Below are 16,690 nucleotides of genomic sequence, written 5' to 3'. Positions count from 1 at the left end.
TCCAAGATTTTGGATCATCTTTACTATCATTACTCTGAATTCTTTTTCAGGTAGGTTGCCTACCTGAAATAGGTTGCCTATTTCCTCTTCATTTATTTGATCTTGTAGGTTTTTATCTTGCTCCTTCATCTGTAACACATTTTTTTGTCACCTCATTTTTTTGATGGGGAGGCTGTGTTCCTGCCTTGCTGGTTGTTTGGCCTGAGGCATCCAGCACTGGAGTTTGCAGGCACTTGGGTGGAGCCGGCTCTTGGTGCCGAGATGAGGACCTCCAGGAGAGCTCACACTGATTAATATTCCCTGGGGTCTGAGGTTTTCTGTTAGTCCAGTGGTTTGGACTCAGCACTTCTACCACAGGAGCTCAGGCCCAACCTCTGGCCTGGGAACCAAGACCCCACAAGTCTCATGGCATGGCAAAAAACAAAAAAAGGCAACAGACAAAAAGGAGCAGAACAATAACAAAGAATAAAAAATAAAATAAAATTAGAAAAATAAAAAATAAAAATGAAACAGCAAAGCAAAACAGAACCACAACAGCAAAAATAAAGGCCCAGGTGGCGGGGGGCAGAGTGGGGGGCTTAGGCTCAGGACCTGTATGGCTGGAGGGGGCCCTGGAGGGTGAAAGTTCAGGCCTGGGACACCAGCAGGCTTGCTGGGACCCAAGTGAGCAGGGGAGATGCTGGCCACATTCCCCTCCAATCCCCTGATCCCCCGAAGGTCTCTCCCTGTCCCTGCTAATCCCCTCACTGTGAATGGGCCCCTCTGAATGTGGGAACCCCTCTTCTCCTCCAGCCACCCCTCAGGGGCACCAGTCCCATCCCACCTCCACTTTTCCTCCCCCCCTCCTTCCCCACCATTTCCTACCTGGCTGCACGGGGATTCCTCCCATCCCCTTAGGTGTCCCAGGTTGCCCACCAGTGCCTGGTAGGTGCCCTGGTTGTGAGGAGGGACAGGCCTGGGACACCAGCAGGCCTCCACATCCTCCTATTCTGCCATCTTGACTCCACCCCCCCCCCCAATGATGGACTTTTACATTGTTTCCTATTTTAGTCTATCATGAATAAAGCTGCTGTATGAATCTTTGTGTAAACATATGGCTTCATTTCTCATCAGTAAATACCCAGGTGTGGGCTTACTCAGTCATAGAATAGGTGTATGTTTAACTGCTAAACAATTTTCTCCAGTTACTCCCATTGTATACACCAGCAATGTGTATGAGTTCCAGTTGCCCTATATCTTTGTCAGCTCTAGGTTTCGTCAGTGTTTTTTATTTTAATCCTTTCTGGTGAATGAGTAGTCATACCTCATGGTTTTAATTTGCATTTCACCGAGAACCAACAATGCTGAGCATCTTTTTACATACTTACTGTTTCAAAACTTATTGGGGTAGGTCAAGGACCCAGGAAATCACGGAGTGAGATCCCCTGAGGACAAAACACCTCCAAATTGGGGGGTGGGAGGTAAAATTTACATTGTAGGCTTTTTCTTTCCTATCCCTTTTGCTTTTATGGGCTCACCCCAGGAGTTGAGAAGAATTGGAGGCAATTCTTGGCAGCCCTGGTAGAGGCAGCAGTGGCCAGCCTGCCTGGCTATGAGGTGGTCGCCATGTTTATTGCTTCCTGCTTCTTTGCTCCCTGGAGCATCTTGAAACACCTCTCAGTCTCAAGGCGGGGCGCCCAGCATCCTGTCAATTCCACAAGCCCTCCTACAGCCTTCCCATTTAGGTGGGGCCACATGACTGAATCCTGGCTAATGGAATGTAAAGGGAAAGTATGGACACCACTTCAGACCCACAAAATCCTCCTGCATAATCCTCCACTCTGTCTTCCTCTGTCCGCTGGCTGCATATTGGCTGCTGACCTTGGAAGCCATGTATTGAGTGATGGAGCCAGCTTCAGCCTGGGTATCTGCACATCTGTGTGAAGCAGAGCTTCCCCCCCACATACCCACACCCCTCAGGAATAGCTATTTGGGGCTTTATGTGAGCAAGAAGTAAATCTATGCTGTGTAAAGCTATTGTAATTTGAGGAGTTTTCCTAATACAGCAGCTAATTATACCTTATCTAATAGCAATCACCAGAGCCAGTTTCTGTTGCCTGCCACCAAAAACTCTGACTGATAAAATATATCTGGTTATTATTATCTAAATCTGAAGGATATACACAGAAATCAGCTATCTCTGATGATGAAATTATGGGTGATTTTTATTTTCTTATCTTGCTTTCCTATGTGTTTCCATTTTTCTTTTTTTGCCTGAACATATATTGTGTGTGTGTTTATGTGTGTGTGTATAATTAAAAAATAAGTCATTAAAAAATAAAACTCTCTCAGAGATTTGGATTCTCTGAGAGAGTTGGGGCTGGGAAAATACTAGCCTCCACACAGGAGGCCAGGAAATTCAGAGAGCCCATTAGATTAGCAAAAGCGATGACCCTAGGCCCTCTAGAGTCTTCCCTGAGCTACACTGCCCCCACCCCAGCAGTTTCTCCAGCTGTCCCTCGTGTGTCAAGATCCTTCCCCATTCCCCAGGACTCTTCGTTGGAGTCCTGTTTGTCAACAGCCCCTCATAGCGGGGCCCAGAGTTGAGCACATTATGAAAGGTTGGACCTCCGAGCACCTGCTGTTAGCACATCCACAAGGCACTGGAAAGGCCACACAAGGAGTGAAGACAGCCTCCAGAACACTAGCCTGTACCCCTCCCTCTACTCTGATCCCTCTCCAAGCCCCAGCTTCCCAAGGCCTCATGGGCAGGTGCCTGGGTAGGGGGGCCTCCATGACACAGTCTCTGTACCACGTGTAAAGGAGGGCCCTGCTCCCCAAGGACTCCCCAGCCATCTCTACTTACTTTGTTTAGCTTGGATCAGCAAAGTGTCAAAACAGTCAGATAGATGTCTTCTTTGGCCTGGTCCCAGCAGGACACCTACCTAACTTTGGGACCTCATGGAATATAGGGAAAGCAGCTACACCTACCAAGGGCTGGGCACTTTTTTTTTTGGCTGCACCACGAGGCAATGCAGGATCTTAGTTCCCCCACCAGAGATCAAACCTGTGCCCCCTGCAGTGCAAGTGTGGGGTCCTAACCACTGACCACCAGGGAAGTCCCTGGGTACTTTTTACTTAACCTTCACACCTGCCCAGCAGAGAGGGCACACTCACCCTCATTTTACCAGTGAGGAAACTGAGACTCAGAGGTTAAGTAGCTTGCCCAAGTTCACACACAACTAAGACAGGGACCCTGCCAGAACTGTAACCCAGACTGAATGATCCCCAAGCCCACCATGTTCTTTCCAGTCCACCTCACACCTGCTTCTGTGGCCAAGGTCAGATAGCTGGGCCATTAGTAATGGAGCCAAGTCTTCACCTGACCACTTTAACAAGGAAACAGGAAAATAGCTCCAGCTCTGACCAAGTCTTAGGTTCTTTTTTCTTTTTTTTTAAATAAGGAGTCAGGTTAGCCACAGTTTAAGCATTATGCCGAGTTTCTGAAAAAATCATATAATTCACACACACACCCTTCTAATTTTTGCATGAGGAAACTGAGACCCCCAAAAGGGGCCACAGGGTCACATGGCATCTTCGTCCAGGCAGGTGAAGTCTAGAACCTGTGCCTTGTAACTCCCAACCAATGTCCTCCTCATCACACAGCCACCAAAATACACCAATCACTGTACTATGCTCATTGATAATTTTAAAAATAAACTTCTCATTGCAATCTAATACTCCCAAAGACAATACAAAAATCACAAGTGTACAGTCCAATGCATTATCACAAAGTGAACACTCCTGTTTCACCCCTGTCCAGAATTAGAACATTGCCAGCACTCCAGAAGCCGCCTGTGCTGCCTCCCAATCACTGTGAGCTCCCACCCTCCCCCCAACCCCAGGGGAACCCCTGATCTGACTTCTAGAAGAGATCCACTTTTGCCTCTCTGTGAACATTTTATTAATGGAGTCACGTAATAGGTATTCTTTTGTGTCCGGCTTCTTTTGCTCAATATTAAGTTGGTGGGAATTATCAGTGTTGCTGGGTTTAACAATAGTTCCTTCATTCTCATTGCTGTGTAGTGTTCCAGTGTGTGACTAAAGCCCACTTTAGCCATCCATTCTACTACTGATGGACATTTAGGTTGTTGCCAGGGGCCATTGCAGCGCTGCCATGAGCATTCTGGTGTATGTGTTTTGGTGCATGTATGTTCACACTTGTGTTGGGTACACCCCTAGGAGTGAAATTGCTGATGAGCTGGGGGTGGCTGGCCCCTCTTGCCTTCCCCCAGCACACCTCCCCTACCATAGAGACTCCTACTTGGTGCTTTGAGAAATCCCCGGTGGGAACCTCCCACACACACACCCCGCATTGCCCATGAGACTCTCCGGCTGCACTGTGGAGACAGGGTGGTGGGCAGCAGTGGGCACAAGCTTGCTGTACCAGGTGGCCGCCCTGGCTGGCTCTGGCACATCTGCCGAGAAGTGCTTCTCCTTAGAGCTCTTCAGATGACTCCCTTCAAACATAGGCCCTGCAGCTGCCAGTTGGGAACTGGTTCAGCCTGCAAGTTAGTGATAATCTGCTCATCTTGCACCAGCCTCTACCCTGATGCAGGAGCTAGAGCAACTTCAGATGAAACTGTAGCTCCACCCAGGGCAGGGGCTGCCTAGATCCTTTTGCCATTATCTCCCCATGGCTAAGCGCAGTGCCTCTACGTGGGAGGTGCTCCGTTAATATTTGTGGGGTTGAATCCAGCTTTCTAAAATGGCAGTGAGACAATGTTGATGAAAGTCCTGGTACCCCACGCAGTGCTCAGCCTACAGCCCTGTATTCATTTCCTACTGCGGCTGTAACAAATTGTCACAAACTGAGTGGCTTAAAACAATACGTGTTTCTTCTTTTCCAGTTTTGGAGGTCAGAAATCCAAACTGGGTTTCACTGGGATAAATTACAGTATGGGCAGGGCTGCATCCTCCTAGAGGCTCTAGGGAAAGGATCCATTTCTTCGTCTTTTCCAGTTTCTAGAAGCTGCCTACATTCCTTGGCTCCTGGCCCCTCCCTCCATCTTCAAAGCCAGCAGCACAGCATCTTCAAATCTCTCTCTCTGATTTTTCGTCCATCGTCACATCTCCTCCTCTCACTCTGACCCTCCTGCCTCCCTCTTTGAGGACATTTGTGATTACAGTGGGCTTACCTACATAATCCAGAATAATCTTCCTATCTCAAAACCCTTCACTTGGGCTTCCCTGGTGGCGCAGTGGTTGAGAGTCCGCCTGCTGATGCAGGGGACACGGGTTCGTGCCCCGGTCCGGGAAGATCCCACATGCCGCGGAGCGGCTGGGCCCGTGAGCCATGGCCGCTGAGCTTGCGCGTCTGGATGACTGTGCTCTGCAACTGGAGAGGCCACAAGTAAGTTTTGGGTGTTAGGACATGCACGTCTTCAGGGGCCATCTTGCTGCCAGCCACAAGCCCCAAACCCTTAACCTGGCAGTCAGGGCCTCAAACCTATGAACTTGCGTTTCCTTCCGGTCCGTCCACACCCACACCCCCCTCTCCTGGCCCACGTGCTCCTCCTCGGTCACCCTACACGTCTGTCACCTTTGTTCCTAGAATGTTCACAGCCCAAAACCCATTACCTCTAATCCAGTCTCTCCTTCAAGGCCCCACTGAAAAGTCAGCTTCACGGGAAGCCATTCCTGACCCCCGGATGAGCGTGGCCTCCTCTCCTGACTCACACACACGAAGACACACCTGACAGGTGGCGCTGCAGGGCCTCAAAGCCTGGCTCTGTCATTTGCTGCCAGTGTGACCTTAGGCAAGTTAACGTCTGTGTGTCTTAGTGTCCACATCTATAAAATAATAATTTTAAAAAGTTTTTAGAATAATAATGGTGGTTTTATAAGATTGTATGAGGATTAAATGAGACAACGTACATAAAATGTTTTCAGCACAGAGCCTGGTATGCAATAAAAGCTTGATTTAAAAAATGGTCCTGTTTCCATTGTTACTGATGTGCAAGGCTCCCTTCCTAGCTGGGCTATAACTCATAAGTAAATCCGTGTTACTCAACCCTGTGCCCCCAAGGGGTCCACATGGTACAATCACAGATGCTTGTTGATCTGCATCGAAGGGATGGAGGGACGGACGCGTGGCCACATTTATTTGCAGTCATCTAGCTGAGCGAGTTATCAGACCCTTGGAGCCAGCAGGAAAAGCAGACTCCCATGGCTCCAGGCCGAGCAGAAGTGGCAGTTAGCTGTCAGTGGTGGGGGAACGTCTCCATGGAACATACCAAAGAAAGTTGGAGAAGGTAGGGGTATCTGGGAGGCTTCCCAGGGAAGGCGAGTGTGGGAAGCCTGGAGTGAGGAGAGGCATGGGGACGGCCGGCCCCTCTACCTGGGCCCACCCCCACTCCTCTGCCTCTTTACCTCACCTTCTGCAGCCTCCCAGGCCCTGCAGCGTGAATGTTCTTTCAAACGGTGGCAAAACCAGGAGAAGTCAGTTGTAGGTGCTGAGAAGGTTCCTGGGGTTGAGATGGCTCTTCTGTGACCAGGGCTCCCTGCAAAAGGGCTGATCAAGGCTGACTCACCTGTCCCCACTCAGCCAGGGTGAGGGGCTCTTTCCCGCAGGGCTTCTTGGGGGTGGGTGGGTCAAGGTCTGTCTCGGTCCTGCCTTAGGAACACCTCCATAATGAATGGAGCTCCAGGAATTCCCTGGCTGCCCAGTGGTTAGGACTCTGTGCTCTTACTGCCGAGGGCGTGGGTTCAGTCCCTGGTCGGGGAACTAGGATCCTGTAAGCTGCACTGCACGGCCAAAAAAAAGAAAAAGAACAGAACTCCTAAAGTCCTACCGGTCTAGAGGGGTCTATTGGGGCGATCAGATCCCTATCTGGGAAAAGAAAAAATCATTTTTTAGACACTTTGGCAAGATTACAGGAAAGAGTTCCAGCTTATTCAGCTGTAACTGTGCCCTGCACGGTGAGTTCCACTGGGCGTCTGGAGAACAAGCAGGGAAGACCCCGTTCCCCGGGTCACTGCACCCCCTCCTCATCCTGTGGCTGCAAAGGCCTCATCTGAGCTCCCACCCACAGCCTGGCCGGCCCTTGGTGCTGGAGACCGAGCCCTGGGTCAGAGGTCAGACTATCTGGGTACCGGCCCCACGTCCACGATGGCTAGCTTTGGGACCTCGGCATGTCCCACCCTCAGAGTGTAGGACGGGGATTATAATAGTGCCTCCAGGCAGGGCTGTCATGAAGCACACACGAACCTTGCATGTGGCTGCCTGGCATCGCTCTGGGCACCGTGGCACCAGTGTAACCTCCCTCCCGCCCTTGTTTTGGAAGGCCAGGCTCCCAGCACCGTTAGGAAGCCACCACTCACAGCTGAGTATGAACATCTCTGGGCACAGCTCATGCCCTCTGGACGTCGAGGAGCAGGGTCTGGGAGAGAAAAGGGTCAGCTTGAACCGAGAGGGCCCCCGCCTGACTCAGCTAAAGATGCTCCCTCTGTACCCCCCACTACCTGGCCTTGGAGGTTTGTCATTAAGCTGGACACTGGGTCTGAGCGGAGAGCAGATTCTCCACGCTTGGGTGTTCAGCCCCCCTGGGGAGCAGCGCCGACCTGCCCCAGCCTGCCTGGGCCTGGCTCCGGCTCCGGCTGCCTGGGCCACTCGCCAGGACACTGAGGCCTTGGTTGATTGTCTCTGCTCCCCATTCCTGGCCATCCCCTGGGGAGGTCAAGCAGCCCAGGCAGATGCTGGAGAGGTCCCCAGACTCAGAAGAGACCCCACCCCCCACTCCCTGATGTTGGGGTCTGTACCAGAGGAAGGTATTTCCAGGCCAGCCCTAGGCTCAGAGAGGGGGACTTGTGTGCCCCTCCCCCCAGGGCACCCATCTGTCCCTGTTCAATGCCATAGGCCCTCTCTCTCACATCAACCAGCTTATTTCCTCTCTCTGGGCCTCAGTTTCCTCATCTGTACAATGGAGGCAGAGGGCTGAAGGACGTGGACTCCAGGCCTTTCAGGTCTGAGATTCACAGACCTCACCTGAGGGAGCGCTCCCTGGGTTTTTGAATAATTAAATTTTTGGAGCACCCTTGGCCCCTGCCCAGGTGAGGGCCCTCAGAGACAGGTGTGTATGTCAATGTCACTTTTGGGTGAGGAAATGGAGGCTCTGAGACGTGAAGGCCGCGTCCAGAGTCATGAAGGCTGAAACCAGGTCATGCTAGCTCTCAGTCCAGTGCCCCTTCCCCACCCCAGCCCACTCCCCCAACTTCAGGGGCAGCCAGCCCAGGAGGGTGCGGCCCGGGCAGCAACGAGCACCCTCAGCCCTGAGGTTCAGTCGCTGACAAGAGTCCTGGAGGTCCAAACCTCTGTTCTTCTCAAGATGACCTGCCTCTGTCCCAATTTAGAGAGCTTTGCCGGCTTCAGGGTAACAAAAATAATAAACACTGCCTCTTATTGAAAGCTTCCACTCTGCTCTAAGTGCTTTCTGTGTATTAACTCACTATAACCCTATGAGTTAGTAAATTATTATGACTCCATTTTACAGATGAGAACTTTGAAGCACAGAGAGGTTAAGCAGTGTGCCCAAGGTCACACAGCTTGTAAGCAACTATCTCATCCCAGGTTACCAAGAGCTTTTGCTCTAAGACTTTGCTGGGAGTGCATCCTAGGGCACAAAAGTGAGGGGGTGGGGAGGAAGGAAGGCAGAAAAGGGAGGAAAGCAAGCACAAGGTAGTGCAAGCATTTCTGAGCTGGCCAGCATCCCACAGGAAAACATAGCTCTTTGCTATATCATGGAGGACATCTGGACAGGCCCTGTGCCCTGCACTTTGGACCATTTCATTGAGGGGAGGAAGGGAAGGACCTTACTGCATCCCCTCTCCTGTTGTGTCCACAAGAGGGAGCCCGTGCAGAGTGAGGAGTGTGGTGAGCAGGAAGAAGAGAGGACCAGAGAGGTGAGAACCGCCCTGGCGGCAGACCAGATCCAGGTCCCAGCCCGCCACCCTCACCCTCCCATATTTAGTTGTTAACCTCTGCCGTGGACCAGCCGGACGAAGAAGACCGAACCGACCAGAGCCAGAAGGGAAGGGGTAAGGAACTGAAACAGCACCGACGAATGGGGTCAGAAGGACCAAGACAACTGATGGTTGCAAGGCAAATTTTATTGTGCTACAGTTGCAGATGATATAGACTAGAAAAATGGAAGGTTGCCAGACGGTGGTTTACATTACGTAAAGACTATCTTGGCTCAAGGTTAACTTCCCTGGGAGGAAACCCATAAACCCAGAATCATCAAAAATAACCTGCACGTGCAGGGGGGACACAGCTTTGCTTGTCTCATTTTACATTCTTTCTGATCTCTGGGCCCTGCTGATTTATCTCCCATGGACTGGAACAAGGAGGGGAACAAGTAGGCACAGTCCCTTCGAGCAGCGGCGGCGTGCCTGCCGCGTCCGCAGCCTGCTCTCACGGCTGACCGCTTCCCACAAACCTCGTCTTGGATTGTACGAGTCATTTTTGTTGTCTTTTTTGCCTAAGCTGGTCTCAGTTAGGGTTTCTGCCCCTTGCAACCAAGAGTCCCTGTTTTACAGATGAGGAAACTGAGTCTTAGAGAGGTAAGATGACTTGGCCGGGGTCACACAGCTAATCCAAAAACCGGTGTGCTCAACCTCGGCCTGTCCCATGCAGATCCTGGGCACGCAGGTCACACGGCCCTCTATCCAGGCCTCTCCAGGTGAGGGAAGATCCCGGTGAAGGAAGAAGGGGTCTCCTCTGCAGACATGGGGCAGGCATCTGGGTTTGCTCCCTTCCTTCTCCTCTGCCCTAACTTGCACCACCAAACGACTTGGTCCTAGGTGGCACCTTTGCCCCCTTCCAGACTTCCCCCACTTGTTAGAATCCTCTATGCACCCACATTCCTCTACCCCTGCTCTCAGGAAAATTCTACCCTGGTGGCCTCTCAGAATCTGAGTCCCTGGAGGAGAGGTTGAGCCTCAGAAATCCCTGGCTTCTGTCTACAGCTGGAGGAAACTCAGCTCTGATGCTGGGACCTGAACTCCCCCCATTCATCATAGAAAGGGACCCGAGAGGACACGGCTGCAGCCCAGGGCCACGGCACCCTCAGGTGCACGGGGGTCTTGCAGCTGAGCCTTGGGACCCAATGTCCAGGGCACGCTGTGGTGGCTGACGCAGGCATCCTGTGGGGGATGGAGAAAGGCGTTTTCTGTGGGTAGCGGTGGTGATGGCAAGATCCATGGTTCTTGGGAAAGGAGAAGGTGGGAGGCGGTGTGGCCAGCAAGGGCCAGTGGAGGCCCAAAGTTCTCCTGCTCTTCTGAGGCGTGGGCCCATGAAGCCTCAAGCCAGAGCCCCAGGATGCAGCATTTCGGAAAAAAAAAAATTACATCCTAGTAATACATACACATGGTAACAAAAAAGTAGCCCAGAGGAGCTGACACTGAAAATATACAGCAATGCTCCCCCTGCCCAAGCCCCAGAGGCACAGGGTAGGGGCAGGGCAGGGGTGTTTGTTTTGTATTGTATTTATTTATTTATATTGAAGTTGATTTACCATATCGTGTTAGTACTATATGATATCACTCATATGTGGAATCGAAAAAACAATACAAATGAATGTATACACAAAATAGAAACAGACTCACAAACATAGAAAACAAAGTTATGGTTACTAAAGGGGAGAGGGGTGGGTAGAGAGGGACAAATTAGGGGCATGGGATTAACAGGTACAAACCACTGTTTCTATTCTTTATTTTGCTTTTTTAAAAATTGAATTACAGTTGATTTACAATGTTGTGTTAGTTTCAGGCATACAGCATAATGATTCAGTTATACATATATGTATTCTTTTTCAGATTCTTTTTAATACAAGATATTAAATATAGTTCCCTGTGCTATACAGTAAATCCTTGTTGTTTATCTATAGCCATTTCTGTGTTTATCTATAACCTGTCTCTTGAGAGGGTTCCACGGGTTTAAAGCATGTGCTTATATCTCTAGATCTTGATTTATCACCACAAACGACACCACTCAGCTCCCCTCCCCGCCTTCTTCCAATACTTGAACATTTACTCCAATTTTTGGTTCTACTATTTGTTTCTGTACCTTTAAACAGCATCTTATCCCTCTACCTCTTGTTCCATCCACTTTTCACGGTGTCTCAAAGCCCTCAGTGTAAGATGAGGGTCTGAGGGACCCCTACTCCTGTTTACCCTGCGTCTTCTGTCAGCCGGCACTTAACTCTGGTGTTGTTCAGATGAACAACATTTACATTCTTTTAATGAAACCAACTTGAAACTTCCCAGCTTTTTCTATAGCAGATTCCAAAAATGTCCTATGATCAAATATTATAGGTGGTACATGGACAAGCATTTTACAAAATAGTTTTATAATTATTTTAATATGCGTCGGGAAATATAGGTATGCATGTATGTGATGAGTCCTTCAATGTGTGATTTCACAAATCTAATTGCTTAGGATGAAGCTAGAGTGAATTCCTAAAAGTTAAAGCTGAGTCAAGGTGAAGAAAAATATTAAATGCTGTCCAATACCCGAGGCATGCAGATATGGAAAAAATTATGACGGGAGCTAAGAGATTGATTGGAAAACTGCTTTTGAATCTCAAAGTCGAAAACCAGCAAGCACAGCAATTGCTTTGCTGTGAGAGTACTTATCCTCCACTGCTGAGCCTGGCGGCAAGCTGAGATGTTTCCTTCCGTAGGCCGGTGCCCCAGAGCCTGAGCTACACAGGAAGCAACGTGCCGGCATTGAGGACATTGTACGGTCAGGCCATTCAAGATGGCTGTTCTGTTGCTCGTACATCCCCTTCTAGACCAGTCCCTGCTTCATTCACATGACTATCCAATCCTCTTAATTATAGGGGTTAATTAGTCCCTGGTAACTGATGAGCCCACCTGAGTCTCCCCTATAAATGGTAGCCTGTTTCTCCCCTGAGTAGTGAAGATGGTTGCCACGTCCTGCTTGCCAGCTGCCATGTCTTGCCAGCTGCCATGCACGGAGGGGTGTCGCCCCAGGACCCTTTGTTTCAGACATGTAAGATCCCTTGTCCAATAGATCATCGTTGTCTCTGTTGCTGTCCTCGGGCTCTTTCTTCGGTCTCAAGGCTGGACAACTACCAGGCCTGCAGGCCTGTGGGGTGCAGCCCAACCCACATGTAGACTCTGTCTTCTTCCAATTAATTGTTTACAATCGTTCCACGTTCATCCTTGCACTATGATTTGTTTTTGCAAGTTGTTTATCTTGGTATTCCTAATCATCTTTTTTTTTCCCCTCATTAACCAAACAGCATATCTTCAGGTTGAATCATCATCTCAGTCATCCCACCTGTTGCATGGAGGGCCCCTTTTTGCCTGGAGACATCCAGGAACTGTTGATTATGCTGCGGTGATTGGGGTCCACAGCTGTTCCACATCTACACTCACAGGTCGGAATTCGTTCATTTGATCAGTATTTATTGAGAACCTACTCTCTTCCAGGCACTGTTGTTGTTGTTTTTTTAATGCAAAGGGTTACACTTTGTTTTCCAAAATGACCCCATAGGACTTGTTTTTAGGAGCTCACTTTTAAGCAGTTGTATTATTTTTTTATTGGAGTATAGTTGATTTACAATGTTGTGTTTCTGCTGTACAGCAAAGCGAATCATTTATACATACATCCACTCTTTTTTAGCCTCTATTCCCATATAAATAATTACAGAGTATTGAGTAGAGTTCCCTGTACTATACAATAGGTTCTTATTAGTTATCTATCTTATATACAGTAATGCCAGGCACTGTTTTTGAGGAAGGAACTAAAGAAACAGAATCCCTGCCTTCAAGGAGCCTGCATCTTAAAGGACAGATAGATGATAACACAGAGTATCCTGGAATTAGATGATGGTGAGAGCATGGAGACAATAAACAGAAAGAGGGTGGGGAGTGCTGGGTGGGTGTGTGGTTTTAGCTGCAGTGGTTGGGGAAGGCCTTACTGAGAAGGTGATGTCTGAGTAAAGACGGAAGGAGTGAAGAGAGGGTCGGTGGATGTATGGGGACAGAGTGTCCCAGGCAGAGGGAACAGCCATACAGAGGCTGTGGGGCAGGAGGGAGAGCACAGAGGCCGATGTGGCTCACTGGGGCCCAGGACCGGGAAGGCCAGTCATCCACATCCGATGGGGACGGGGGCTCCCGCCTCAGCACATGCTGTCCTGAGTCCCTCCAGCCTCCTCCCTTCCCAAGTCCTCACTCTCCCCTTCCCCATGTGCCCTTCACTGTCCCTTTCAACTCTCACTTCACCTCTCTCTCTTTTCCAAGCCCCGTTTTATCTAATCTCAGGGGGAGGAAAAATTGGCTCTGGGCGCGTGTTTGCATCATCATGTTCTAGGTCAGATGTTTCTGGGAACCTTTGTTTCTGCCTTAGTATGGACCAGTGGAGAGAACGTGGTCCCCACAGGGCAGAGAGAAGGAGGCAGAGAGGTCCACAGAAAACCAGGTTATTACCAGAGATACAGCAGTGCCACAAGGAAGCCCCAACTGACCACCTCTCTCCAATCTTCTAGTTCATTCCATAGCCTACAACTCCAAGAAGCAGTGATTACTAGCCCCCCTCACTATGACAAAGCTCAGACTCAGAGGGATGGGGCCCCTTGCCCAAGGTCACTCAGCTCACAAGCAGGATTTGAACCCAGGTCCGTGTCGATCCAAAGCTTGGGGTTTCCCACTTCCTGTGGCTCCTCACTGTTAGATACAGAGCTCAAGGATCTACAAAGAGCTAGGAGCCCTCTCCTAGAAAAATGCAAACAAACGGACACACACACACAACATTGCCTGTGACTTCAGGGGGTTCCCCCAGTCCAGGTAAGAACACCTATACTAGCCAGTCCGCGGCCTGTTAGGAACTGGGCCACGCAGCAGGAAGTGAGGGGGGGGGGCAAGCAAATGAAGCTTCATCTGCCGCTCCCCCAGCGCTTGCATTACCGCCTGAAACGCACCCCCACCCCCTGCCCCCATCTATGGAAATATCGTCTTCCACGAAACTGGTCCCTGGTACCAAAAATGTTGGGGACCACAGACCTATACCATCTGTGGCTGTCTCTCTGGAGGGCCCTGCGCTGCAGGGCCGTCCTTGCCGCAACGTACTATGCCCCCGAGCATTCTAGAGAGGCCTTTTCCCAGCCAGTAACCCCTCCCCACTCTACCCACTGCAGCTGGAGCAACAGGAGAGCCCTCCTGCTGGTGCAGAAAACATGTGGCCTCACACACTCTGCAGAACAGATCTTCCCAGTCAACAAACTCACGTGGGCAAAACTGCGACTTTATTTTTCTGTAACTCCATGAATTTTTAAAATCTCTCCTCCCTTCCTCCTATGGCAAAATAGTTTTTGTGTAATGGGCACATTAATTATCATTTTCAAGTTTAAATTAAGTCCCAGCAGTTCCACTTCTAGGAACTTATCCTAGAGCTAGACCAACTCGAGTGCCTATGGTGCAGGAATAAGGCTGTTTGTTTCAGCAAAAAACTGAAAACAACCTTGATGTTCGTTGTACAGGACGAGTTAAGTGCATCCTGGCCAGCCCTTCCGTGGAATGCCGTACATCCTGAAAAGAGGGCTAGGAAGCTCTCAACACAACAATAGGAAAAGCTCTCCAGCCAACACTGTCAAGTATGAGAAACAGGTATAAAATCGTGTATACCGTGTTACCATTTGTCTATAACCAGAATATTTCTAGAATGATGCAAAAGCAGCTTTTAACAGTCCTGGCTCTGGGAGAAGAAATGGGTGAGGGAAGGAGAGAGAAGAGGGGTGAAAAATTTACTTTTCACTGAAGTTCTCTGTGCAGTTTTTAAGAAAAAAATTTTATTGAGGTGAAATTCACACAACATTACAATTTTAAAGTGCACAATTCAGTGGCATTTAGGACATCCACAATGTTGTACATCCACCAACACTATCTACTTCTAAAACATTTCATCACCCCAAAAAGAAAACCCTGTACCTCTTAAACAATCATACCCCTTCATACATTTTACATGTTCCTGCTATATCAGCAAGGGTCCCGACAAGAAAGAAATGGCCCACTCAGAGGGGCAGTTAGAGAGGGGAGGGCAGGGTTAAGGGAGCCACGAAGGATGGCGAAGCAACAGCAGGGAGCTGGACACTCCTCTGGCCCCAAGCCCTCTGGGCGGGATGTCGGATAGGACCTTCAACTGTCAGGACAAGGATAAAGCTGCTGCCCAAAGGGCAGCCATCAGGGAGGGAGTGAGAGGAATCAAACTCACAACCTCTTTCTGCCTGTCCTCTGTTCTCCAGCTGCCATCTGTATTGGCCTAACTCAGCCAGAGGCCAGGGGCCCTGGTGATACCCACACAGGTGAGCTTTGGGGGACCAAGCCAGTGGAGAGGGAATCTGGGGGGCAAAGGCAGAATAACCAGCACATGGTTATAGACACTTTTCCAAATCAAGTTTGTTAACTTTGTTTTTTCTTTGGGGTACACAGGCCTCTCACCGTTGTGGCCTCTCCCGTTGCGGAGCACAGGCTCCGGACGCGCAGGTTCAGCGGCCATGGCTCACGGGAACAGCTGCCCCACGGCATGTGGGATCTTCCCAGACCGGGGCACGAACCCGCGTCCCCTGCATCGGCAGGCGGACTCTCAACCACTGCGCCACCAGGGAAGCCCCGTTAACTATTTTTAAAGCTCAGCTAAATCAGACTCAGCAGTTCCCTGTCCTTCCCCTGAGCACCACGTCCCAGCATCAACCCTATGTGTGAGATGTACCTGTGGTCCTGGTCCTCAGGTGGGGTCAACCCTCCACGCCAGGACCACTGAGTACCCATGCTCCCATCAGCCTCTGTTGCCAGCCTGCCAACCCTACCCTCTCCTCACATGGACCCTTGGCCCACTGCCTGCATTGAGGAGCGGGACTGCCCAGGCCCTCTCGGCCCTGGTGCCTTGGAACCACCTCCTCCTCTGTGGCCTGCACTGCATACTGTAGGGCCTTGTCACTTTCTTGGGAAGCCTCAGACCCCACTACACCCCTCCCTCCTTAGGGCTCAGGAGCCCCTCTCCAAGCCACCCCCCACCCCCCTGCCAGGTCCTGGCCTCCTTTTTGAACTCTCTTCCTTTTCCAGCTCTCAGGGTCCCTAAGAATCTGAGGGATGGGGTTGGGGGAGGGGAAACTTGCTCTGCCTCATTATACATTTTTCCAAACCTTTCCAGGTTTTCATCTTAACCAAAGCTTTTGAACTTAAAAGTTAAGAACTTGATGTCATTTTTTTCTCTGATTCAGTTTCCCCTGGGGTGGGGCCTCACCACTTATCACTCACAATGATGTCCCACTGGGCACATTCAGTCAGCCCATGAGCACGGCTCTCCCCATCACCTTCTCATGTCCAGTTGGAGCTGGCAGCCACCATCCTCATGATCCAAACAGTTAAATTAACGCCCAGAGAGGGGCAGAGACCTGCCCAAGGTCATGGGGAGAAGGGGTCAGTGGAAGATTCGGGCGTCAAAGCCAGCCTCCAGGCCTCCTGTCTAATGTGCCTTCAGTGTATTGGGAGGCAGTCCTAGGGTCCACGCTCTGAATTTTCATGGATTCAGGCAAGCTCTTTCTCAGCCACCTGCCTCTACCAGTTAAGACCCGTGACCCAGCTGAACCTGCTGACCCCTTTTGGGGACATCTCGTAGAATCTCCAC

General features: G+C 50.2%; 1 long non-coding RNA gene across 1 annotated transcript; it reads left to right on the top strand.

The window, feature by feature from the left end:
• The first annotated feature begins 8,946 nt into the window (after positions 1-8,946).
• Positions 8,947-16,216, top strand: LOC307181927. Its single transcript, XR_013827081.1, has 5 exons — positions 8,947-9,075; positions 12,306-12,443; positions 14,544-14,670; positions 15,306-15,365; positions 15,493-16,216. It is a non-coding gene; the product is annotated as an uncharacterized lncRNA (long non-coding RNA).
• Positions 16,217-16,690: the final 474 nt, after the last annotated feature.

This window comes from Stenella coeruleoalba (assembly GCF_951394435.1).
Source record: "Stenella coeruleoalba genome assembly, chromosome: 2".
NCBI classification, from domain to species: Eukaryota; Metazoa; Chordata; class Mammalia; order Artiodactyla; family Delphinidae; genus Stenella; species Stenella coeruleoalba.
Note: the sequence above shows the minus strand (reverse complement) of the source record. Positions and strands in the feature narration are given on the sequence as shown.